Consider the following 27141-nt stretch of genomic DNA (forward strand, 5'->3'; position numbering starts at 1 on the left):
CTATTTCATTCTAAATTCCCCATAGCTCACATTAGAGTTCCAGCTGTATTACATTCCAAAAGAAGCTAAATAAATTCTCACTATAATTAAAAATTTATCTTAATTGCCCACCTTTTATTGAACCAGGCACTTCTTGTGTTTTTTGAAGTGGAGGTCAAACAGAATAGTCTTAGGAAGCTCTGTAACAGAAGTTGCTTAGACCATCCATGTACATGCATGACATGGAGGTAACTGCATGAACAGTCTCTGCCTGTTGAGCCTTAGCTTCACCCCGAAGTCACCTCCACACTGGAGGAATTTCTTAACCAGGCCCACAGATTTCCACAGCCCCACGAGCCAGCAATTACCACACCTCTTTGGCTTGTTGATGATGTAGTGACAATAAACCTTTTGTGTGCAGGAGATGAACACGGCCATGCTCTATGGCAAAGCATCCATTGATTTCAAGGCATTTTTATGTAAGCAAATTCTTGAGCCCCATTTCAAAAGCAATAAAGTAGCAGCTCTTTCTTTAACAGGGATAAGATCAAGTTCCTTAAAAAAGCTGATGAAATGCAAGCTGATCTGCCGAGGAACTGGTATGAAATATGATCCATTACTAACTTTACCAGGGCTGTGTCAGTACAGTTATAGCCATGCTGTTTCTTTTTAGAGATTGAGGAAGGTGGAGTGATCTGTGTCCAGAAGGTGCAGTTTTTCCATAACTTACATTCACAGCATGCACACATTTCTGTCACAGTGTACCAATTAAATGTTCTTTTCATGTACCTGACATTGTACAAATTAATCCTCTCTTGCTTTGCTATCAGGAAGCTATCATGTGGCAAGAAGGAAAGAGGAATGCTGCATGTACTTTGTGAAGAGGAGGGTGACAACATATTTTAATGCAGTTAAGATTACATATCTCAGAGTAAGTTATCTCAGTTGTACAGAATGAGGTCTTCCACAGAAGACCGACTGATTCACTAAGGTCTCTGGTACATGGATTTCCTGGAAGGAGACAAAATCCTACAATGCAAACAATTTCTACTCTAGTAACTTCTGTGAACCAAATTTGGGTATGTTCTGGCCTGTTTTATCCTCCTCATCATTGGCATAATTCACGGGAAAGCATTCAGAAAGCTTAACCCCAGACATGCGAAGGACAAATTCTAATTTAGAGCTTTCAGAAGTCAAAAGTCCATACACAGATGATTCAACAGATTTGACACTGGTAACTAAAATAGTATCTGCAGTTAATTAGCAGTTGGAAGTTCCAAAAGCACTCCTTGTTCCACAAAACACTACAGGAGCTCTTCTGAAACAGAAGCCTAAGGTCACTTTCATCTTCTACCAAATCTTATCATCCCACAGTGTCACACAGAGAACTGTCCTAGGGGTTCGATCCAGAGGTAGGTCTGTTACCTGGCAATAGGCACCTCCTTGGCACTTTACAGCTTTTCCACTCTCCATTTGCCATTCAGAACTCTGTGCTTTCCTAGCCCCAGGGTTCCTCCTTACTCAGACTGAGTAGGATGTATTTCACGTCTTTGCTGAAGTAAATCACACAAATGCTTTGCATATTTGGCAAGCAATATCCTTCCCCAACGTTTTCTATAACTAGATGCCAAGTCATGCTGTTTTACTAACTCAGCTGCTGAAAATTAGAACAGCACTTTCCATAAAGCCCACATTGCTCCAAGGCCTTAGTGTGAGGGGTTGGACATTATGTCTTTTATTCTGAGAGGGTGACTTAAAGTTAATTGCCTCACCGTGAGGCCCTTTTGGTGGCATCAGCAGCCTTGAAGCAGCATTTTGTCCCACACTCCACTCCAAGTGTAAACCATTGCTCACTCTTGGCTCCTGCACACAGAAAAGCAGCCATGTTGCAGCATCTTGCCGCAAGTTGCCTTCCACCAGCATTCTTTGTGCTGCAGAAGGTAAAAGGCAGTACAATGCTGTGGTTTACCAATGACTATACATTATACTACATCTTGTAACACACATGGTAATTGCCCAGAATTGCAGAGAGGCACTGCTCGATTAGGAATTGTTCCTGACAGGTGAAAACACTGCTGGCAATTAATGGGGACTGTCATGCAAATTGCCAGTGGCAGGCAGCCTATTACCAGATATAGACCTGTGAGGAGAAGTACTGTGAAAACAGACTGAGTGCGCTGTCACCTTCAGGGCTGGCTGCCAGTTCCAAATGTCGCAACTGTGCTACTGCAGGTCTCAGAGTCCTGTCCACTGTAGGAGCCACTTGACATCTTAAGAGGCTTGCCAAAACAAGGAGCATTAGCTATCCAAACCCCTGTCTCTCTCTTGCACCAACAAGTCTCTTGTATTTTAAACACTGCTAACAGCACTCACTGATGATGCAGAAGGGTGATCAGCACTCAGGAAAGCAGCCTTGCTTCTGTCAATGCCAGCATGATAAGTAAGGTGAAGAGGAAACAGAATGAAAATATTTAAGCCTTATTTAGTCTCAGCAAAACCTCTGGTAGTCCAGCCTGATCTACTGCCAACCTGGTACATCTGGACTTAGTTTCTGATGAAAGCATCTACAGAAACAAATAAAGTGATATATTCCAGTGCTAACTAATGAGCAAAGCTTTGAAACAGTCTGTCATGACAAATGGAAACTATTCTGTTACAAATAGCAAGAACTTCCACAGCGATGCCGTAAGAGACCTGCTGTAACCGCTGAAGTCCTGGAACTCTCTGCTTACAGATAATTACAAGGGAAAGGGAAATGCTGCATTTCAGTCCGAACAAAATGATACATTTCTCTAAGGTGTCATCTCAACAACTTCATAGCAACTCTCAGCTGAAAAGTCCCTCTTGCTGTGACTAAGCAACAGTTGTCCTTGCTCTGTCCATGGAGAAATTAGAAGCATCAGCAGGATGCTTTGTCTGAAGTCCCAAAGGAAACCACAAGTGGTCCAACGAACTGAGTCTACAGTGTACTCAATTGTCAGTAGACTCCTGGAATGCCAAAGAGCATCCTTAAAAACACAGCAAACCCTCTCCAGGCTCTACTTCTCCAAATAAGCAAAGTGATTTGGGGCTTCATGTCTACAATAAAGATAATAGGGGTTAATTAATATGCTTGTACAGCAAAGTATTGACTCCCTTCAACAGACACACTCCACAAGCGTGCCTAGAGGAGCACGTCAACAGCATAATGAAGAAATTAGATGACTCTGAAGAGAACTGCTCTCTACACAAAACTGCTCTATGACAACAGGATCTTGAAGCCAGTCCAGGAGCGAGCAGAAGTCACCTCTCCATCACAGCTTTACTGGACTGTATGAAGCAAGTTGTCTGCCCAGTGTCTTGTGAAGAGGAACTCATCATACACGCATGGAAGCACCTTCCATCCAAACAGTCCCTACCCGGAAACAGCTCAGGTCACATCAGTGAAGTAGCTCAGCAGATGACAGTGAAATCCACCATTGCTACTGGACAAGGACACGGTATCTTACTACAGCTCCTTCTTCCCATCCCCCAGTAAGTTACTAAAAACAGAACACCAGACCTCTTGGTGGAATGATAAATTTGGTCTCCTGACATTATGTTAAGGAAAGCACAGAATGGCTTGGATACCAGCAGTATCCAAGTATATCAGTACAGGTTTCGCAAAGGTGAAAAACAAGAATTTATCCCTGCAACTGTTTAGCAATGCGTCCATGATCTCTTTCACTGAACAGAATTAAGTAGTACTGTAACTTTAAGGATGTAAACAGCTACAATTATGGGCTTCTGAAGAAGGACACCCCTTATGCAAGTGCCAAGGGACCTTGCTAAATAGATTTAACTTTACCCTTGGTAGCTCTGGATATTTATATTTTTTCAAAATTCATAATAAGTTTTCACAATAATTATTATGTGATGTGTTCACAGCAGAACTGCTCCTTCCTAATTAACAACTTTACACATGCTAAAAGGTGAAACCCCACTCAGGTCTAAGTAGCCACTGAAGATACCATGCACTCAAAGCATTTGTAACACAAAAAAATCTAATATTTTCAAATTCTCAGAAACTTTAGATCTTGTAGAAAGCTGTTGTTTTCATCATCTCCTCATGATGCAGTACTTTCTATTTCCCAATGTGACCAGCTATTCATTGCTTTCCCACAGTGAGAATCCTCAAAAAAAACCCATGTTGGCAAAGTGTGGCTTGCAAATCAGCACATACACATACAGGACATTCATAAATCATCATTAAAGATGATACTGATTCTAAACATGGACATTTTATTGTGAACAAACATGAAAGACAAATAGTAATAGTAGGATCCACTTCACCTAACTGGAATTAGTAAAATGTCAGGCATGTAGACAGTTGTCTCTGCAGTCAATGGTGATTGACAAGGGCTTTGAAGAAACAAGTAATCCTGTCCTACAACAAACACATAAGCTGGAACCAATCATCACATGGCAGTGCTTTTCTTTCTCTAGTCATTATGGAAAGAGCCTAGAAACCGATGGGTTTTTAATGGAGGCGTGAGTTTTCCCTAGGAATCGCAGCAATAAAATCTCTGTCACAGCCTCAGGTAGCAGTAGCCAGGATCGTGACATCTGGATAGATGTGGATCACAGCACACAGGCAGCAGCCCATGTTTGCAGGGCTGTTCTCACTCCCTGCTACATGAAGACACTTAATCCTTTCCAGAAAGAAAGGGAACAACTGGCACTGAACAGCCACAGATTTCTTCTCCCATCAGAACAGTATATACAGAACTGGGTAGCATCGACTTGTAATAGACTTAAATGTGTGGGATTTAAAGTTGTGGTTTGTGTTGGCAGTGAGATCGTTTGAAGCCAACCATATTTAGGGGAAATACCACAGCTAAAGGGGTCGACTCCAGACTGGAAATATGGCTGTACTTAAAATATAGACCAAGCTATGCGAGAATATTCAGGATCCTGTGGCATTAAGATAACTAACCAAATGGCAAACAGCACAATTCCTTGGTGAAAGTGTAAGGTGTGGAATGGTAAAACAGCAGTTTCATAACAGGGTCACCCTTTCGCCTTCTCAAAGTTCCCATGGGAGCTGTGTGGCTGTGCATTCAAATTAACTAAAATCCTGGCACCCCTCTCTGCTCTGACAGAGACGAGGTCAGGGCCCATCTCATAAATGCAGTGTTAGGGTCTATATTCCTCAGAGGAAAAAATCTGCACCCTGGCTTCAGCCATAGTCTTAAGGACCGTCATTAACCACTGGTGGTCTCTGGATACAACATCTTTGGAGTACTGGGAGATCTGGACAGCTGTACAAATTGTAATAGTGTAGCCAATATAGTGTAATGCATTTAAACATGAGCTGCTTAACATAAGTTGCACTGGACACCAGAGACGGTAAGGAGTCCTCTCAGTTGGCTACACAGTTACCAGAAAAGTGCAGATTTTCTCATTTCCAACCTGCTTTACTGTTCCCTGCTTTGTGCTAATAAACCCAAGGTAGCCTTCACTAATTATAAAATCAGGTTGCATTCCAGGAACAGTCAATATCAGCTCTATTTAATAGGCTGTTCTGGTGGATCCTGTTGTCAGATTCTCAAGTTGACAGATAAAAAATACAAAACTAAAAGTAAGCAAAATCGACTATGTCCATGAAAGTTTTATGTAAATTATTGATCATGTAAATCCAGAGACAACATTACAGAATGGAAATGGAATGAGCTGTTTCCTGAAGTAACATTTTAGACCATGACCTTTTTTGCACCATACTCATCTAGTTAAATAGATAAAATGCCTGTCACAAGGCAACCCCACATTTGCACAGAGTAACTATGCTATATTCTTCATTTAGATTTGATTTTGCAATTTTGTACACAAACAGCTTTTTCCAACCAAGCCCACTTTTTAGGCATCTGTTAGTACATGTTTGTATGTTCCAATTAAATTGAATGCTTACTATTTTAGTCTCTGAATTTATACAACTATTTCAGTTCATATAACAATAACACTTAAAATATATTTTTATTTTTATTCCTATTAACAGTTTTAGTATAAATTGAGCAATATGATCCTGAGCTACAGAGTGGTATTAATTTAAGTTCTAGAATGTCAAGAGGAGAAGAAAAGGCAGTTCATTGTGGTAACAAAATGCTTCATTATCAGTCTGCAAAATACACATGACATTTAGAAGACAGTGATCCTCATATCCCTTTGAACTTTTGCAAGGATGTGTTACAAAATGCCATTAGCAACTGATAGATTCTTGTAGCATTGGGACAGAAACAAATTGGCTCCCACCAAGAGTCTCATGACCTGCAGCATGGTTAACACGGAACCAGCACCCTCCTGCAATGATACAGTCCTGCACTGCAGAAGTCCTCATCACATGTGAGGCTCTTAAATTCATGAACAATACATCATCTTATTAAACTGAATTACCTGGATTTAGGGATATTTCTCATCGAGATGCAATACAATACAGAATTTTCACTGATGAGAAAGTTAGTTCAAGTTAATGATGCAAGTGGACACTTAGGCAACCCCAGACATCTTTAAACAGCTGGACAAACATTAAATTAGCTTTGGTGCATTTTTAGATACATGAAGTAGGCACGTGATACTAGGCTTATTTTTATATTAGGAAAACACGAAAGCCAAGGCTGAAATTATTAAAAAGCAGTTCTGCTTGTTTGATCTTGCTTCCACGGAAGTCAATGGAAAAATTTGCAGTCACAGATTTGCATTTCCATGGGATGCCTTTGTATTCCTGTGGTGGGGCAAAAAGCCTGGTTTTAAGTATCTTGACCCTGCCAGGCAGTGTAATGGAGCCGAAGTGGAAATAAGAATTAGGCCTCCATCAGCTTGAATAGGAGTAGCTTTACATAACTGCTGTGTGCTTTTGAAAATTCTACCCAAAAAACAAGCAGATTACTTGACCAGTATGACACAACAGGCTTGTGACAGACAGTAGAAGAACTCAGTTTGTCTGACATTAGAGGGCTCAGTTACACAGAAATCTTTAAATTATTTTAAAGAATATTTTTAAAATAGAAAGGGTATACAACATTTGATCCAATGCTGATGAGCTATTATCAAGCTGCTTAAAAGTAAGTGCTGTGCATGTCAAGTTACTTTAAGAGGAGAACAATATAGATATGGAAAGGGTTCCCACCATTAAAAGATGGTAATATCAACAAGTTATTTCATTAATGTGTGTAAAAGATGGACAAAAGCAGAAAGGCTGAAGGAATAGTACAGAAACAGGATTCCAGAAAGGATCCTAGGCTAAGAAGATGGGCCTGAATGGAGGGAGCATTGAGACCATCTACCCTTGCTGGATACCAACTCACTGTATGCACTCTGCGTGGATATTTAATTCCTCCAGCCTCCAGCATGATTAGACTGAGGAACGCCCTACATGTGAATATATAGGTATGACTTGGGGCTGAAACGCTGTCTCAAGAAAACCACACAAGTTTGTTTAAAATGCTATCAGCTCAGTAGGTTGTTGCCTCTATCCTCCATCCTCCCCCTTCCCCCGCTCCGTCCCCCCCTTCACCATCCGTGGTTACACTTTAACCATGTATGGAAGAGTTTCCAGAGGTCTGAGCCATTAAAACCTACAGAGAATAGAAGAACTTGGCAAATATGAAATAAAAGCATTTTAAATGGCTCTGAGACAGCCTGCTTCCCCTTGCTACTGAAAATGTGATAGATGTGTTGCCATTTCTGTGTAGGAGGTCACCATCTGAGGTTTTAGACAGGTCTATAAACTTAACTACACACTACAATGTGCACCCCAAACTGTTCAAATACAGATTAGCACATCAAAACCTGCAGGAAATATTTTAACTTATTTTAAACAACAAAACAAACAAACAGCTACACAAACACAAAAAACTCTACACCCCAACACTTAAAGTAGTAGTGCTGTGTGTTATCTGCAGACAAGCTTTGTGCCAAGTATTCTCGTACATGCCAAAACTATGGTTATTCTTGGACAATTTATTATTTACAACCCATTACTGCACATGAAAAAGTGACATTCTGCCATTTTAAAGACTTGCTGATCACAAGAAAACCTCTAACACATCTCTCACAACACATGATTTATGGGGAGAACATTACAACTCTTCTCTCTTCCCTATAAGAAACAGACATTTAAGAACGAAAAAAAAATTCCAACAGAACACTAAGAAAAGATCCAGGGTACAGGAAACATTTTATAGAAGCTTACACAATGATTAAGACATTAACCAGAAGCATGTGGAATTTACCACGGACAATATCCTGCCCCTGGTAATACTGTAAAGTGCAAAGAGAATTAATGGAAATGTTTCCCCCTTCCTCCATATTTTACAAGACTACCAGATCTGCCTTCAGAAAAACATTTTCTGATGATGCTCATTTCAAACCTTTTAGGATGTTTTGATTCAGAGTTGCTAAGCAATCACAATTTAGTGTGATATCTCCTCCCTGAAGATAATTCAGAGGGACTCAGATTCTCACACAGCTCATTGAGGAACTGGAATTCAGGAAATCTAAACTTTATTCCCAGCCTTCTACAATCACTGCACTAGAAAGCAGCATTTCATTTCCTCAATTAAAAACAGAACTAAACCTCCAGTCTCCTTTCAAACACTTAAAAACTTGATCAATACCCTATAAAAGCTTTGCTCTTCTATCACCATGATAAATACTCAGTCTCTCCACCTGAAAGCAACCAGATTTTGACATTTATTTTTCATACTCTCCTGGAATATTCCAGAAAACATTTATATCAAGTCCACCACAGAATCATGATTCAGGAGCAGAGACTTACTGCTGCATCAACCCAGAGTAATTTCTTACACATTGACCTGTTAGTGCAGGTCTCAGTTCTATTGCTGTAGAGTCGCAGCCCTCATCACGGAATCTGATCTATGCCACTGCTTGCAGCTTTACAGATCTCAAACAGAAAGTGTGCCTCTGTCCAATCACAAAATAATTTAGGAAGTGTTCACACAGAAAAATGTAGGTCCTAAGTGACTCCCACTGCCATTTGACTTCTGACAGCATCGTTAATGATTCTGTTACTTCTAAGTACCTACCTTCTCTCCTACCCCAGCCATCCTGACTTTGTAACATGAATATTTTGGGAAGAATAAGAATACTGTGCACATTGAAAGAAAAATTAACCTTTGTCTTTTTATTATTTCATGAATGACAGCCTTTCTATGCATTCTATTCTTCATCAAATTCATTAATCTCATGAAATCTTTAAAGTATCACTTCTACATCAAGTAGAAAATCATATTTAAGTAATACTGTCTATACATCTTTTACTATTTTGCCCCATGTCCATTTCTCATTAATGAGGACAAAAACTTGCTGTTTACCCATTTTTCTTCTAACTTTTTTACCTCAACATCAGAATCAGCAGAGTTGAGAATTATATATTAATAGAGAACATATTAATGCACTGAGTGAGGATGAAAACTCTGAAGAGGTGTCTGAGAGAAAGCTGCAAAACAAGTTACCAAAGATTTGAGTACCAAAAGCTTCTCATAACCTGGCAAAATTATGAGATATAGACAAAAACCCACCACACTTTGGAGTTTATTCTCTGTGAAAATTAAGTGGGACCTAGAAGTCATGGTTGCTTAGAACATACAACTGTGGGAATTCAAAAACTAATCAAGTCAGGGGCTGGATAGGATTTCTTATACAAGAGGACAGCCCTGAGTTATGTGCTCCTGATCCTGGGGAACCTACCACATACAGAGCCAACAGATTTTAATGAATTCTAAAAATAATTTTTAAAGTTTTATTACCATATGATCATGTGCTAAACATTACTGCAGTGTGCATAGTAAGGGACATCAATATATAAATCTATGCTTCCATCCCTTCATATATTACCAGAAATTTCAATCAAAAATAAGAGACAAACCTCTCATTTCTGTGTATAGATTGAAGAGAAGAAAAACAGACATGCTCTGTGTGACAGATCTGACTCTTTTCTAATAAAGCTTTCAGCAGTTCCTTAATTCAGCATATGCCTTTTATATGGATAAATATAGACAAAAGCAGTTATCTGAAAGTTTTTCATCTTGCAGTATTTTTATCACAGCATTACCTAAAGGTCCAGTCAAATCCTATCCCAAACGTGCTAGGTGTGCATAAGACTAGACACCTCATCAGCCAATACAGACAAATGAAGCATCGTTACTATATCATTCATAGGCAGGGAAATTTAATGAAGGCAGATGAAATAAAATGCTAGAGATCACACAAAGTTTGATATCTAACTTGCTCCTCTTAGTGAGCCTCAGCTCACTGCCAAAGCTCATTTTCAGCTGCCACAGGGGAGGCTGGACAAGGCTGCTGTGCCCAGTTATGCCTCCATGTAGTTATTTCCCTCACTTGTTGGCACAGACCATAGGAGTGCAAGGTAGTAAATCATCATATGATGGCCATATAGAAAGGATATTTTACATAAGGGGAGACCATTCAGTCACCTCAAAGGAGTCTCAATGGAAATCTCTCCTGCAGAGCAGGCAGTAAACTCTCTACAAGGTGCTTTAAAAGCTATTAGCCACACTCTGGGTTCTGGCTCTTCCTCTAAATGACTGCCTCTGTTGAATTTTATGCCTTTGGAAGTTGCAGAATAACAAACTTTGTCATTTAAATGTCAAGAAAATATTCTGCAAAAACTTAACAGAAATCTGAGTCATGGTGTTCAGGGCTGTTCTGCCTCCTGAGCTCAGACCATTAGCAGCCATCTCAAGTCACTGATGGGGGAACTGGGAAAGCACTTATGGATGCTGCAGAGTGGGACTCCACTTGGGAGCTGCAGCAGGCAGCCCTTTATGTGCAACAATATATAATGCAGCTCCAGCCTTTCAGAATGACCATAAATTACTAAGCAAGATGATGAATACCTAAAGGAAACATTGAAGTTGAAGTCAATCATGAGAAAGAGACAGGGTTACTATCTTCAGCTATCACCCAAATCTACCTAAATCAAGGTGGTCTTTAAATGATTCTGGACTTATTATAACCTCTCTCTGCTTAATTTAGTCTTGGTTTTCCCAGCTAGAACAGAGAGGCTGTTCATAGCCTGGAGCTGTGCCAGAATGAAATTCAAATTAACTACAGTTTTAATCTCTTAAACCAGAGCATGTGGAAGAACTCCAGCACCCACGAGCAGTTGCTGGGCTCTCTCCACAACACAAGCTACTTGTGGCCACGCTGCCATCCCAATCGCAGGGGAGGTGAACATTGCAAGGACAGATGCAGGTGATTACTGGAGTAGAATAAAACGGGAAAAAGAAGAGCAGAGAACCTGCCCTGGTATCAACCACAATGCTTGTCTTCAAATCCAAGCATCTGCATGCTCACAGACACTTGAACTTTCGAAATGAAAGCAATTCTCCCATATTTATGCCAGAATAACTGAGAAAGACCTAACCCTAGGTCTCATTCATAATGTTTGAAATGTGCAACTAATTATTGAGTCAATTCATCAAGTTTGAGTCTGGCCCTAAATTGTTCCAGCTGCAACTAAGAAATCTAGAATTAAACCCAAACTTTAAGTTTCAAAGGCTTAAGGTCAGCCTTGACTTTCTGTTAAATAAAGACAATAATTTAAGGTACAAATTAATTAAATCATTAAGCAGGCTTGAAAGTGAGCCTATCTTATTTCTAGTTTTAGTAAAAAAAAAATCTCAAATTGAATGCAGTTTATGCATGGCATCTCTTACTTTTATTTCAGGATATTCATTTGTGAAAATTTAACAGGCAAGAGATGCCTATCTGAGGATGGAATTGATCAGGAATGCAGTTATAACAGAAGGAATTTCAGCAAACCATAAAAGAGAAAGACAGAAAAAAAGAAAAGCCTACTACAAGAATAGTCTAGCAAAATGCAACTGTAGTGAGTTTGGGCTGTTTCCCAGTACTCCAGGGGGAATTCTGCTATTTGCTGAGTTTTGTGAACATAATCTAGTGCAGAAGGAAAAAAAAAAAGTGTCACTGCTTTCACCATTTTCTTAGTTCTGCTTCGTATGAGAAATCATATAAAAGACAGAAAAAATGCTGTATTACTATGAAAGCACAGAGAAGCTTGCAAAGCAGATGTTCTCAGCACACATAAGAGGGACTGATCGGACTCTGAATAAAATTACACAACCAGAACAAAAAAAAGAAAGTGACTCAGCGGGCAGAGATTAATCAAGAAGGGGGGGACTCAAAAAGTAGTTTGGAAGTAACATCTGTAGTGATAAGTCAGTCTCATTTTGTTAAACAGTAAAAGGGAATCAATACTTTCCACTACACTTCATAGACAGCACTGTTGGAGTTACTTTTCTCCAAGAATCTCAGTATGCAACTTTAAGGAAATTAAAAATCGTTCAGAACATACACAAACAGTTAACAGGAAATATAAAATGAAGTAATTGAAACAGAATCTACCTCCAAGACCAGCAGTTACTCCACAAGTTATTTATAGCAGAAAATTTATAAGAGATTTGAAAGGTCTTAAACTTTCTGAAGTTTTAAATACTTACTTCTTGCAGCCAAAATCACACCAGTGGAATATCCAGGAAAATCTTTAAAAGACTGCATTAAGGAGCTTGACTAGCTGAGAACATGATGTAGCTTTTCCTTTGGAGTGTCTAGCCATAGGCACTTACTCATTCAGCAGAAGCACAGAGCGTGATACTGTAGTGCAGCCTTTTACATAGGGATACCAAAGAGGGGGAGGGAGGGGAAAGCCCTTCCCCAAAGACTTTAGTTCAGCCCACTCATTAAAATACAGAGTGGAAACAGCTGCTGTAGAAAGGAAGAGGATGTCCAAGCAATTTTTGTTAAATTTCTTAGGTGTAAACTCATTTCATTCTGGACTGTCAGTAAAAAAAAATTCTTCTTTTGAATTTCACTCTTCCTCTGGCATTGCTCTTTAAGAAAGTGACTCTAGCTGCACTTAACAGTAAAAATAACAGTGGATAGTCAGCTCTCTGTTTTCAAAATCATTGTATCTCACCAGGGCAAAACAGATCCCTAACAGATCTCCCTCTCCACTGTACAAGCTCTAGTACAAGTACCTGTGTGCTGTATAACACTTAAGTCTTCACACAATGTAGGATTAATCTCGAACGACTTCCCATCAAAAAGTCCCAAGCAAACAACAAATACCAGCTCACTGATAGCAACATTTAGAATTGATAGCGTGTCTCTCACAGATTAGCACCTCAAAGGTAAAACTAGATAAAGAACAGGAAGGAGGTAAGAACAATGAAAGCTCCTCAAGTGTTTTACCAGGAGGCACGGGATAAACAAGGATTCTTTAGTCTGAAAAAGAGTTGGCAGAGGGGAGATGAGAGAGTGTTCTATTAAATCATGAAATGCACCGAAAATGCTAATCTGGGAATGGCAGCCCATTCCTACTGGTAACAAGAACTAAGGAGCACTGAACCCAATATTCAAGCAGAAGCTTTAAAACAAAAAAAAGGAAGTTATTTTTCACATTATTCACAGAAGAATTGCAGAGCTTGTTGCCCGCGATCTTGTGGAAATCCACTCTGTGAGCAAACTCAAAAAAACGAAAGAACTGTTCTAATCCTAGAACTTTTGGCTTGGGAAGCTATCAGCCACAAAATACTAGAAAGTGTGGATATCTCAGGTGTGGTAACAATTTGAATTTGCCCTCTACATTAATCCTTCCCCTAAACCAATGATACTGACCACTGCCAGAGCAGCAGCTCACATTAGAAGAATCTTTGAGTCACAACTGTGCCCACTCTCATACTCCTACTTATCTAGATTCCACAAAGCTCCTTAATGAGAAATTGTCTGTATTATTAGGTCCATTTCACAGATGGGGAATTAACTATGTACATCAAGGCCCAGAGTAGCACAACTCTTTGGAAATTTTGACTGCTAACCACAATTCAGAAGTTAGGTACTATCATTAAAAGTCATCCTGAAGTGACTTTCTACTTCTAAAGGGCAGCACCCTTTCAAACCTCTGCACTTGTGACTGTTCCCTGTTCACTCCAGTATACCTACTCCGGTATCTACTTTCATGGGCAAAATTATTTACCTACAGGAGCTTTCCACAATGATTTTAGCAGTTATTACTCCTATTTTCTGCTCTCTTTGCCTACAGTTGCAAAATCTAATGCATGCTGATAGTGGAATCTTACTGCAGCAAACCTATTTTAAATACATATGTGCTTTTTATGTATTATCAAATAGCATTTTTTGGTGTTTGGCTGTTCTTAGAGCAGCAGCTAGCAAATAGATTGTGCAATCAAGGTTGTAGTTTTGTTGTTTATTTTTTTTAAAAAAAACAAGAGACATATTTTTAAAAAACTCTCAGAATGGCCACTGTGTGGTAAAAGGGTAACTGTCCACTGGCCTTGCTGGTCAACATTTTGTCCAAATTAATACTGAGAAACAAGACACTTTTATGCAAAATAAGTAAATTGACTTGAGATTCTCTTCATATCAGGTCTGAGAAAAGCAGACAAAAATGCTGTTTCCCTTCTCTGCTCCTAATTTTAAACAGAGGCTACATAGCTTTTTGTCTGTCTCAGTGTGTTTAATGTTTCCTGGAGGCCTGCAAAGGCATGCAAAATATTTCAGTTCAGGGCCTCTATATGGTTGTAATAGGAAATAGATGTCTCCCTTAAAGAGAGGGGTTAGTATAGAAACAGATTATCTGACTGACAGCAGACTCTTCTGTGTTTATTTCAAAGGGAAGGAAAGGACAGATAAATATTTACTGCTTTGTGTCCACATTGTAAAATACAGACACTACCCATTTTCAGTTACCTCTTGTCTAAGTGATCCACTTACAGATCCTGTTCTCTTGGTCGGGATTTGTCTTCATGTTAAAAAAAAGTTCTGATGCCATCATTGACAGATACATCCTTTACGCTGCAGAAGAGTTTCACAAAGAGGAAGATGTTTTCTAAAACCTGGGCTGGTCAAGACCTTTCGCTTGTACAAGATGTGTGACCACCAGAAACAAATCACAGACTTTTTGGTCTACCTGGGAAAATGCACATTTCCTGTGTAAGGCTTCACACTATGCTGAAATAGCCTTTTGGAAAAAACCTGAGTGTTCCAGTGCTAACAGGCTGAAAAATGGTGAAGACACAAAGGTAAAGAAGGGTTTGCTTCTTACTCCTATCTCCTCTCTCACTTCACCTAACCTGAAGGGTAAGTGCCAACCCCTCCCTGGCAGGGTAGAGGATGATAGAATAAGAACAGATGTTCTCTTTCCTCCTGCACGGAGCTTAATCAATAATCTTCAGGTCCTGATCTTTGATCCATTGGTGGCAGGGAGCTTTGAGTCTCAGTCTCCTGTTCCTGAAAGGTCCATCTTTTCTCTTTTTCACTCTCGTGTACCTACTGCTAGAGCACCAACAGAATTAAAAGTAACTTTGGGACAATTATAATTTCCTAGATGCAGTCTTACCTTTCTATTTCACAACTTGACTAAAACTGATGAGATCTCTCTTCCTCACCCCTTCTTTCCCTCTTTTAATTAAAAGTTGCATGGTAAATCAAGAGGAATCCAGAGGGGCTTAGAGCAAATCTTATTATCTTCCTTTAGCTGCAACTACACTAATATAAGAAGAAATTAGGGAAATAACTGATGGAGTTAAGTGCAGGAGGTGCAACTCAGTGGAATGCTGGTTATCAAAACAACAGCCAAAGGACAATCATACATTCTGTTCAGTAGAGATCAATACCAATGGGACATATTCTGGGATCCTTCTGTTTGCACAGGCATTCCTCTTCATAAAGCAACTTTATTGAAATCCCCTAAAATAAGCAGACTTCTGACAATTCAATAGCTGGATAGGAAGTCCCCAAGGTGTTACAGAGAAAAATGGTCATTCAGTAAATGCTGTTTTCCTCTGAACAAGTACCCTAGCACAAAGCCTTCAAACACAAGTGTTTTTACAGATCAGGGAAGTTGCTGTCATGTTTGAAGGTGCAAATGGATAACCTTCAGCAGGCCCCGTTCATGAGTGTTACACCTGTGTTATGAGCTGAAACAGAATAATAAATTTTTGCAGCAACTGCAATCCAACAAGATTTTCTGTGCAGCTCCTCAGAGTTTTCATCTTGTCTCATTTAAAAAAAAATACATATTATCTTAAAGTAATAAATCAGGTTTGGGATACCAGTGAATTTCTCCCAATTCTGTTTTCTCTTTACCCTCTTTTCCACTGAGTGGAGCAAAGAGATGGAAAGGGGAAGACAGCTATCTAGATCAAGGAAGAGGAAGCAGAAGAAAGGAAAACAATTTTTCAAGGAAAGGAAGGAATTTCAAAGCTGAATAGTGAAAACTTTCTGTCTCAATCTGGAAATATAATGCAGTTATTTGTGACATTGAAACAGAAGATCTTCTTTTGCCACATTTTGTTATACAGTTTACATCACCAATTGTTTCCTTCTGGAAACATTCACAATTATTCAAATTCATTACTGAAGAGGGAAAGGGGAGTTGCACTAAAAATGAACTAGATGGCCAAATGCACCAAAACAACAACCTTAGACTTTTGGTTCTGGAATGGCATGCAGTATATTATTAGTGATGCTATTATCTCTGGAAAATTCACACTGATTTTATTAATACCTGTAATTATTAACTTAAGATACATAAGATTATTAACTTTGTCTTTAGACCAATGTTTCTATGACATAATCAAGGTGTTCAAGCTCTCAATTCCCACTTTCAGCCTAACATGTACTGACAGGTTCTTCAGCAGTGCTATCTTTTAAAGAAACAAGCACTTTCTCAACAGAGAGCAGCAAGTTGTCCTTGCAGAGCATTTTACATCACCATTGAAGATAAGGTTCATGCAAGGCTTCATCTGAAGTTGCATGGGATATTTTAATACCTTCCCTGAGCAAAAAAGGTTCCCATTTCTCAAAATCATTTTTTAAAAATGCACATGCTTTATGGAACCCAACTGAGATTGACCTAACTTGGAAAACTGGCTGGCTGAGGCAATGTGATAAAGCATCTCAGATGCTGAACAGAACCTCAACAGTCTCAATCTGTTCACTGGATTGTGAACAGCTTTCCTTCTCCGTTCCTGCTCCCTTCCCCACCCACCCTGAAAGCACTCTGCTTTGGGAGTGGCTTTTCTCACCAGGGAAGGAAAACTTTCTTTTAATGTGGTTCATGGAAAGTTTAGATCTTTTTCTTTCTCCAGCCCACCTACGCTGGAAAAAGACATTAGTCCCAACCAAAATCCAGTATAATAACTCTGTCCATCCGTGGACAGCTCTTTTCAACTTGCAAGGAAGCAATCCCACAATTGCAGTTTCTTGTGTCTCATTATGATAATGGTGGTGTAGCACAACCACGGAATGAGCTGTAATGGAATTGTTTGAGAACAGTTGTTGTACAAGCACTTTCAGATACCTTCATCCAAAAAAAGGAAAACAGGGATTAGATCAGTTCTATGGGTCCTCTAAATATAGGAAGAACTACCAATAAATTCAAGAGTAATAGAGTAAAGAGTAATTAAAGAGTAATAGAGGTAATGGGCCAGATAGGATGAAATTTATTTTAGCCTGTCTTTAATGATACATCATGGGATATAGAAACTGACCTGTGGAGTATAAACAGTACAACCGTGAGGCATAATGAATGAAATTATTTCTGATCCACAGTCTGCCATCAGTAAAATGGATCATGTTACTGCTTTCACTGAGCTTTGGACCAGTCTCCCATGAGCACCTTGTAAAGGATACGAAGTCAGACAACAAGAGAAACAAGGACAGTGTAATTTCAGCAATGTATGTGGGGGAAAAAATTAGTTTCCAGAAAAATAAGGACATGGGAGATGCCACATATTAGCAGATCATTTTCCTCCCAATTACAGGGTGTTATCTCCCCCTCCCTGAAGGACACACCATTTCTGATAAAAGGTTCTGTATGTTTACCACCTACCCTGCTTTTAGCACAAATCCAAAGAAAGCACCCTGTTCCTTTCCCTGGGATGAGTCTAACTCAAAGGCAGTGCATTACCCAGAGACACTCCAAATTTCCACCTCCATTCTAGACCCGAGAGGTCTCTTGGTCACAAAGTTGCAGTCTGGGTCTTCCCTCTGCCTATTTCTTTGATTTGGCTGAAGCCTTATCCTAGCTTTGCCTCCTTTTCTCTCCTGTTTATTACTGCAGCCCTGGTGGTCCCTGCACGCTGCGCAGCTGCTCCTCCTTCCCTCCTGCCCAAGCTAAGTCTAAAATGCCTCCTAGGACCAGATGTTTTCCACATGTTTCACTCTCTATTTTCTTCCCCACCCCCAGATCCAATCCTAAAATATCCCTTAATCAACTTGTCCAGCTTGGTTCTTTGGGGCAGGCAAAAAACAAGTCTCCACTTTTCCCTCCATGATAATACATGGGCAGGAGACAAAAATAATCCTTAACCTTGGCACTGCTTTTAGTTTCCATTTCACCTTCAGATGACCAGCTTTGGCTTTAGTATTTTTCTGGCTTTCTTTCTGGATTAAATTTTATTTCTTGGAAATATTTTGTTAAACACGATAATATCTGTATTACTTGCCACTTTTCCTTCTAATCATCTTTCTTTTTATTAGCTGCCACTGAAGGCTTATTTACAGGTACAAATCTTAAGTTGATAGGTTCTTCCCAGGTCCCATCCCCCTTCACTGTGACATTTCCCATTCTCCATCTGTCATTCCTTGGCACCAGTGGCCGCAGTGGCAGTAGACATTTATACAAATTACCATCACTCTGTTTCATCTCTCAAAAATTGGTTTCAATATCAGCCCAATTCAAGCCAGTTTCACAAGCTTATGTTAACTGTAGATCAGACCTAAACCAATAAACTCCAGCTGGACCAGTGCTGTAAACACCCACTGTAAGTGACTACAACCTCCAGTCACTCACATGTAGAGATGGTTTTGCAGGAAAGGGATGGGTGCAGCGTTTCCATCCCCTCCTGTGCAATGTTATGTTTCCCTGAGCAGGCCTACTCCCTTTAGGCCAGGTCCTCAGCACGGTCACCAGCGTACCAGAGGAGCAGTAACCACATTCCCTAGGCCGGCAGGCCAGCCCTGCCACAAGGAGTGAGTGAGCATCCCAGCACAGTGACAAAGCTGCCAGAGAGAGATTAGCAGAAGATCCCAAGCACCTACAAACCTGAAACTAGAAACTAAAGTCATGCAGATTTTGTCAAACCACAGACAGTCCACAGAATACTTGTCAATAGGGTTTTCATTCGTTTAAGTCCTGGCTCTGGTCTCAGTCAGAGCAGGGAGGAGCTGGTGCCTGTGCTGTTCCTGCATGCCCTGCAGCCCAGGCGTTTGTCCCTCACAAATGGCCTTGAGCTGATGAGAGGGGACAGGGCAGAGTGTGACCAGCCCCCGTGCTTCACAGGCAACCCCTTTCTGACAGCGTTACTCCTGAATTTGCTGTCTCTGTGAAAGTAGCTCTCCAGCATGTGATTTCCCACATATCACAAGGGCTCCAATAAAAGCTGTTGCGTTCAGCCAAATGTTTAGTACTCCTCTGATATCTGTATATTAAAAATTACTGTGGGGGTGAAGGAGAGCAAAAAGAAGTGTAATAGTCTGAGAATATTAATGGAGTACTGGGTGAAGAAAAAATTTTGCTTTCCAAATGCCAAATGCAGACTTATTGCAGGAACAAAATGGGTGCATAGGCACTGAAGCCCTAGACAAAGTCCTGCATTTCATTTTCTGCATTACCCAGAGTCTGTCTCCAAACTTGAGCTGGGTCACTTCACTTTCTGATATTTCATAAACAGGTAAAAGTTTAGATTAATGCTACATATTTTTAAGGTTGTATACTCGGAGTCTTTCACTATGCCCAGATCTCAGATGAAACTTCAAGGCACCACCAACCACAATCAGCAGAAACCTGCCTAATTTTGTAGCACTGACATGAATTTTTTTTATGAACTATTAAGAACTCGGACTCATTCGTTTTAATAGGTGAAAAGCTTCCCAGCAAGATGGTCAAGATTGCATGCATTTTAATGATGAACCTGGCTGTGTCAAAATTGCTGGTGAGTCCTGCTGCTCCCCATAGGGCCAACAGACAGCAAGGAGGAAAGTGGCAAGCGATGGCAATTCTTTCTCAGCACCAACTATCTCACTGCTTCGTGTACCCTTCCACTTGGACAGTTTTGGTTTTAAAGAGCAGAAAGGACATCAGGGGTTTTGAGGGTGTTTGTTACTTGTTGGGGTCTTGTGGTTACTTGGGGTCTTTTTGGGTTTGTTTGATTTTTTGGGGGGCCTGTCTAGTGCCCTAGACAGCTCTGCTCAGTGCCTGCTCATGTTATAATATTTGGCTGGAAGCTGTTTCTTTTAGCTCCCATACAGGACACATTGCAAGCAACAGATAAAATATCTGTACCACTCTTTGGTTTTCAATTCCTTGATACTGCTGTTAAAACAAAAACAAAAACAAAACAAAACAAAACAAAACAAAACAAAACAAAAAAAAAATCTGTGAAAAGTCCCAAGAATTCAGTATTAACCTAGAGAAAAGAAGCTGAGCCCCAAAGACCAAAAGGTAGTAAAGAACAGTTGCATTTTGATCAGGACAGACCAAAGAAATTTATATACTGCTTTTAAATACAAAGACTTTACTCCATTCTGTCCAATCCTCGATACTGCAAGACACTTTTTATCAGATCTGAATACTGAACACATTGCCTAAATGTTAAAAAATGACAAGAGAAAATTCTCCTATCCATTCCTAGCCATTTCATATTCAAGCTTATCTCACAGTTAACAACTTCTTTTCTATTCTTTACTACCTCCTAAACTTGTTATCTTGCTTCATTTCCCATTTTCTCTCTTTTTACACCTTCTGATTTGTTAGTTCCTAGACCTGCAAATCCCCTTCTCCAGTCACCACCTTTTCAGAAATCACTTTTCCTTCAAACATTTTTCATCCTTCCTCCTATAAGCAGCTGTTCTCTATGCTATTATCCAGGCAGGATTGAGACTGGTGACTCTACAGTGCAAAGAACAGGTCTTATTTATGTTTGTGAATCTGTCTAACTTTATGCTGCTGTGTAAATGTTTAATAGGTACTAATGCATTTGCTGGAACAAGCCGTGTGCTAATACTCAGTGGACTGTTTGGATACAATCCTTGCTGACTGTCAGAAGCTTCTGGAATAAAACAAAATGCAGGTTTTGGTGACACTGCAGTTTCAAAGCTAAAGGATCCAGCAGCTAAAGTAGTCTAACAAACCATTGTAGTACTGGAAATGGCCTTACCTACTCTTCCCATGTTTGAAACAGGATAGAGTTTGAAAGTTTAGCACTATGGATGTAAGGCTGCACTCAGCTACAGCCACTGTACCTTATCTCTTCTATGTTATCTATCTCCAGACCCGCAAGGTCACAACATTTTAAACAAATCTTTCATATCTTTGCTTTCTCCTTAGTGTTGGCTGAAGAGTATAGAATGGTCTTGTCTTCTTTTCACACTAGCCTTGCCATGATTTTCCTGTGGGCTTGACTGTATCACGTCCTATATGGAATTAATTGTAAAACAGAAACGCCGGTGGCAGATCAGATGCATAGTTTTTATTTCAAGCACCAAATAGGAGCTGAGTGATTCATCAGCACAAGTACACCACGCAAGCAGCAACTTCTCAAGCAAACAGAGAATGAATGATGTCTTGGCCTCGGGGCCAATAAGGACAGCAGGAGTGTCAGGCCTACGCGTCATCGAGTCTCATGCTAAAACTCATGGAAACAAACAAATGACATCACAGATTTCCACAATTCATGTGAAAGGAAAACTCTGGGGTTTCTACATCAGGATGTACCTAATGGTGAGACTGGTGATGACAAGTCTTATCCCATAATCTTAACAATTTGTGCCCTGTTGCCATGAGATTCAAGGATTTAAAGGATCACTCTTGTGGCATGTTTGTAGGGGCTCTGAAATGAGAAGTGCTGGGTGGTGCCCATCCAGCCATCCACTTCCAACACTGCATCCTAGGATGAAGTTCTCTTTCCTGTTAATTTTAATACAGTTTCAATAATAGTACTCTTGACATCTTAGCCCTGAAAGGGAATTTGACAAAGAGATGAACTGAGAATGTTTTCCCAACTGGCAGTGTGAATTAGGAAAGAAAAATAGCTAAATCTGGTAGCAGCAAGTCCAAGCAAAAGACAACTCTATTAGGAAAAAATCCCATAGCAGTGAAATCTGTCGGACTTTGAACAGTTTCTTCTGTGGCATAAAACATATGCCACCACTTCAGTCTTTAAAAGGAGACTGGACCAACCAGGACAAAAATACATTGCAGGGCCACAGCTACATCAGCACGGCAGTAGAACAGAGGAGTTAATAACTATCTTTTCTCTCATGTTCAAGATTATGCATGACAACATTTCAGTACCAGTCAACATCTACTTACTTGTAAGCAACACAATTTTCAGAGTTCAGATTTGGTGTAAATTACGATCTGCTTGGGAGGAAAGGTGTGCATGATTCATCAAGTGATGATTGTTAGAGATCCAAAGGAAGGGGCAGGGAGGAGAAAGGCTGCTTGTTGCAAATGAGTTAGGGACAGAGACTTTCAGAAAGATCAGAACAGAAACACTTTAGAAAATCTGCCCCTATATGACTGAAAGCTGAACTCTTTAAAGAAATTTCCACCCAGTTGCAAATGTTCAGCACTTGCACCGAAACTTGTCCGCAGCTCTCTACTGCTGCAACTGGTGTCAGGAACATTTCTCCTAAAGATGTAGTAATTTTAATGAACTTTCCAGTTCATCAAATATCAGAGCTCACATGTGAAAGGATTTTCACAGGAGAATTGAAATCTTTTGGTGAAGCCTTCATTGAGGAATATTATTTTCAAATGTTATCAACTGTTGCATTATGAGCTGGCTGAGTGGTACAATGCCTTTGTGCTTAAGGCAAACTAATTTGAAACTAAGAGAAGATGGAGATCTGTTTGTTGTTTTCTATTGCCTCTAAAGAACACAGTTTCAAGTAGCCAAATAAATAACCCAAAGAATAGAAAATGGAGCAATTAATCTTACATGATCAATTCAGCGCTCACAGCTTGTAGGAACTCTGAATCTGTTGCTGAAAGTGCCCTCCACCCATGAATTAGTTCAAGGAATCCAGACCTAATTCACAACAATGTATTTCTCTAGAAACCATAAAACTGCTTTCATAGATGTTTTGCTTTGTCTCTGGTTCCTTTAAAACACAACCAGTTTGGACTCAGATATGGTTTGACTAATTTGCATTCATTCTGGTATGAACCAAATTACGATACCTCGTGTATTCACAGAAGAGTCACGTCTTCAAAAGGTTTGTTTCAAGGATGAACTGGTAAGCCTTGAGGACTAGGAAGCCCTTTAAAATTGGGGTCAAGCTAGGCATTTAGATTGAAAAATAATAAATAAATCCATTTGGAGACAAAGGCCTATTGTATACCAGTCTTCCAGGAAAACCCATGGGTGACTGAGAATTACTAGGAAGACTTTGTGGAAATTAATTCCAACTCATTCTCAATTCTTTCTTCCACATTGAAAAGAGGGGTTTATGTAGGCAAAAAAGCATTGGTGAGTTCACACAGGGTCAGAGAATATCTGGCATTGCAAATGCAGAGCTCAAAAATGTTAACATGTCCTGTACCACTGAAAGAAAGAACCAGCACCTTCCCTGCCTATGGCTCATTGAGAACCACCAGCCACCACCAGCTTCAGCTACAAGAGGGTGGTGTATACTCAGAAGGAACAGAGAAAAGTAAAAATTGCAGTCACAGCTTATGTGGTACAATAGTTCAAAGGAACCACTTCCCACCCTCTGTTCAAAAGAAAGAAAAAACCACAAAAATACCACTAAACTCAAGAAAGAGTTCCACTGCTCCTCATCATACATTGCTTTCTGTTACTAGGCACACAATACAAGCAGACATGTACAGTTCATTAGAAATTAGAATTGTACTTGGGAATTTTGCATTTTTATATATATACATGTAAATATATATATATAAATTAGTCATTAGGCTATATGGTTCTTTACATTTGCTAAGAAAAAAAGGAAATATCATGCTGCATTATGGGCTTTTACAGTGATATTTATAGAAAACCACTATTCTTTACTCTTAACTCTGCAATCATATGTTAATAATTATCACCACAAAAGCTATTTCAATTCTTCCAAGTTATACAACCGACTAGACAGCAAAGACAGCTTTGAACCTTTGAACATCGGGTTCTTATTTACCACATTATCCTATTTTTAGATCAAAATTTTACACATTTGCTGAAACCATTTTCTCTGTGTCAGGCAGTTCTCTTGGTAAAACTCTTTCAGGTAGCAAGCCTCTGAGGAGGGACAATACAGTGTTGATTCAGTGCCCAGCTAGAAATCCAGACATTCTTACAGAGCATGAGGAAGATTCCCGGACTTGGCAAGGAAGGAGGCAGTGCCTCCCTTATGCCACGTTTTTTTGTCCAGGAACTCGAGTATTATTATATGGGGAATTAATTAGCAGACACTTTGAAATTGGTGTCCACCTGCTATTAAATAGTTATGTTCTTGTTCTTCAAATACCTGAAACATCTATCAGCTATTATCAGGCACCTAAACTTGACCACCACTTGGAACAGTGTACAAGCACTGTTGTGTGCATTAATCTGAATTCTCAAGCTTAGTTCTGATTCAATGCAACTCTCTGGAGAAGACCTTTGAATTGTATTTGAAATACTGCATTCAAAAATCAAGGAAGTAGTCATCTCCTGCCAATAGATTCGAATGTCACTTTTCTGGAAATGTCCATAGAGCAATTTAGATGAACACAGAGGAGAACAGTGCGTAGCATACATTTACATACCTTTGGCAGAGCTCGGAGAAAGAGAAGCTGCCGCTCTACAGGTATGTTCTGGACTCCTCCTGGAAAGGAAAAAAAAAACAACAGTAAGTGTTATAGAATATAGTAATCTAATGCAGCTGTTAGAAAAAAAAATAAACAATAAAATGTTCTCTCAGTTTAAAATAAAAGAAACTACCACCCTGGGGTAAGTGAGAAAATTTGACAATTATTTGTAGCCCATCAGCTCAACTAGCCTTGTTATCTTTTAAAGCTAAGAGTCACCATTTATCTATGAATCAGCTTTTATAAGACAAGATCCTCCATGTCTATATGAAACCCAAGGCAACATCACTTGTGTTTATCATTCTGTAAAGAGAAGCAGTGCCAAAATTCTGCAACACCTACTTTAGCTGCTGAAATCCAGAGAACTGAATGTGCTGCCATTAGCATTTGGAGACAGGAATATGTTTTGATCTAATACATCCTCCACAGACTCACTTGGTGTCAAGAAGGTACTAGATTCCATAATAGGTTAAAACACACAAATATGAAAACACTTTGCATGCAACTTATGCAGAGTAACTTCTACTCATTATATTTCAATTTTTTCAAGAGTGTTCTAAACTTTCTAAAAATACTATAGAAGTCTGCAAATAGCTAAATTCTCCTAGCTTGCCAAAAAAAATGACAGCTTGATTGATGTCAAGCTTGAGCATGAATGTTCTAATATTACTTTACTATGTTGTGTTTAATTCAACTCACACAGAATCACAGAATCACTAGGTTGGAAGAGACCTTCAAGACCGCTGAATCCAACCCATGCCCTAACACTTCAGCTAAACCATGGCACCGAGTGCCATATCCAGTCTTTTTTTAAACATATCCAGGGATGGTGACTCCACCACCCCCGTGGCACGTGCAATATTCTGTTTGGTTAGGTGACAACCATGCAACTTCCAAACCTCTTCAGCAAGATGAGAGTACAGTATCCAAAGTATTAACTTTCAAATTAAGGAGTATGCAAAATGGGGCTCAAGCAAATTTTCTAAATTACTTAGAAATGTGAAATGTTGCGATATCCAGGTTGAAGCAGCAAAAATACATATCCTAAATATCATCGCTAAAGATGATACAGTACTGGAAGTTGCTGGAGGTAGGAGGAGATATTCTGGGCAACCTTCCCTGCATCTCATGAAGAAATCTCATTCATAACTATCAAAACATCCTTTGCTGCACTTCCTAACTACTGTTCACTGTGAGCTTTTCACTTCTCCCTTGTGCACTGTTCAACCTCCCAGAAGATACTTCTGTTAAGCACAGACGATACCTGCTAACTATTCAAGCATAAACCAGGCAGAAGATCTGGCTGAGAGAATGCATCTGACAAAGCTGGATAAGACACAGTGAGAGCCCTGGAATAGTAACTAAAACTTTATGGAGCTGAACTCCATAGCTCAAACATGCTGCCAAACATGATCCACATTTAAAAGAAGCCAACAAAACCAAACAGCCCCCCTCTCCCCCACTTTACAGAATCACACATTTATTAGAAAACAAAGAGCATGTATATCCATCCTTCTATCCACAAGAGTCTAACACAGGGCCAATTCTCGCCTGCAAAAAGTAGTTTGGCACATCAAAGGATGACTGCTGTATCACTTGAAATAATGTGTAGCTGTCATTCTCCACACACTGCCTGTGACAGACACACGTGCCTGGTTCTGCAGTGTGACACATCAGAGTCAGCATCCACATCTGTAAAACTTGAGGGCTGGGGAGAAGGGAGGAAGGAGATGGAGCACAGCAGTGTTCTGCCTCTGCCATTTTGGAGCACTTGTACTTTTTCATCACAAAGCAGTCCCTGTGCAAGGTACTGAAGGTTTTACTCACAGTATACAATGAGAATAAATAATTTTCCCTGACTTAATCACTAACTTTCAATGCCTTTTTAAACAAAAAGCTAGGAAGAGCATCAAGGAGCACAGCAGTAATGTTGCTGTTGAAGGGTCTTGAACATGCCTTTGGGAAAAATTACTTATGTAATGCAAAGAACAAGAGAAGATTCCTAAAGGAAGCTGAAGGGACACTTTCTCCTCCCCCTCTAGCCTTATGAGGACTGTAATCCTAACAACCACAGTTGTTCAAAAGTGGGTGTAGGACGATAGGGAGAAGAAAGGGTGGCATTGTTTATAGTACAGCAGGAGCCAAATGAGGAGAATAACTTCTGTGCAAGAACGGAAGAGTGAAAGGAAATGGGTAGGTAAAGACAATTGTAGGATTTGTACAGTACAGAAGAGAATCCCTTCCATGTAGGATGCAATTTCTTCCAT

General features: G+C 39.8%; 1 protein-coding gene across 6 annotated transcripts in view; it reads right to left on the bottom strand.

The window, feature by feature from the left end:
- Nucleotides 1–27141, bottom strand: part of SORBS1 (sorbin and SH3 domain containing 1) — a 209469-nt gene that overhangs the window by 93754 nt on the left and 88574 nt on the right. For 4 of the 6 annotated variants that reach the window (XM_063405809.1, XM_063405808.1, XM_063405806.1 and 1 more), the window contains one exon: nucleotides 24833–24891. The exons of 1 other annotated variant lie outside the window; for it this stretch is intronic. The gene's annotated coding sequence lies outside the window, so the exon portion shown is untranslated. Of the gene's footprint in view, nucleotides 1–12497; nucleotides 12650–24832; nucleotides 24892–27141 lie in introns of those variants that run through there. One more of the 6 variants, XM_063405810.1, reaches the window with a different exon arrangement.

Source organism: Prinia subflava, chromosome 9, assembly GCF_021018805.1.
Source record: "Prinia subflava isolate CZ2003 ecotype Zambia chromosome 9, Cam_Psub_1.2, whole genome shotgun sequence".
Lineage (NCBI taxonomy): Eukaryota > Metazoa > Chordata > Aves > Passeriformes > Cisticolidae > Prinia > Prinia subflava.